Source organism: Priapulus caudatus, unplaced genomic scaffold (genome assembly GCF_000485595.1).
Source record: "Priapulus caudatus unplaced genomic scaffold, Priapulus_caudatus-5.0.1 Scaffold47, whole genome shotgun sequence".
Taxonomy (NCBI): domain Eukaryota; kingdom Metazoa; phylum Priapulida; class Priapulimorpha; order Priapulimorphida; family Priapulidae; genus Priapulus; species Priapulus caudatus.
Window position 1 is genome coordinate 595251 of NW_014577108.1, and position 504 is coordinate 595754.

A 504-nucleotide genomic window follows, 5' to 3' on the forward strand; every position below is an offset into this window, starting at 1 on the left:
TACTGTCTAGCTTACACTATAACGTACTGTTTAGCTTACACTATAACGTAATACCTAGCTTACATTACAACGTCTTGTCTTGTGCTAGTATACACTACTCTGACAAATACGACTAGCATTGGTAGGTGATTAATCAAGCGCCAGCCCCATGTTAAAAAATTGCGTACGCGTGACTGTCTGACTGCGCAGCGCGAACGCACACAGTTTGTGGAGGTGTATGAACAGATTCCGCAGTTGAAAGTAAATGGGAAAATAATAGCAGCCGCAGAAGCAACAATAACGATGAGGACGTCACCACCACTAAAGACAGAGGCAACGAAATCGACACAGGCGGTGACGACGATGAATAACAATGACGAAAACGGCAATAACCATGAAAACGGCGACGACGACGACGACGACGACGAAAACGATGACGGCAGCACCACCTCTATTGACAATAACCATGGAAACGACAGATACGGAAACGACGACGATGACGACAGCGACGATTGCGTCATTAAC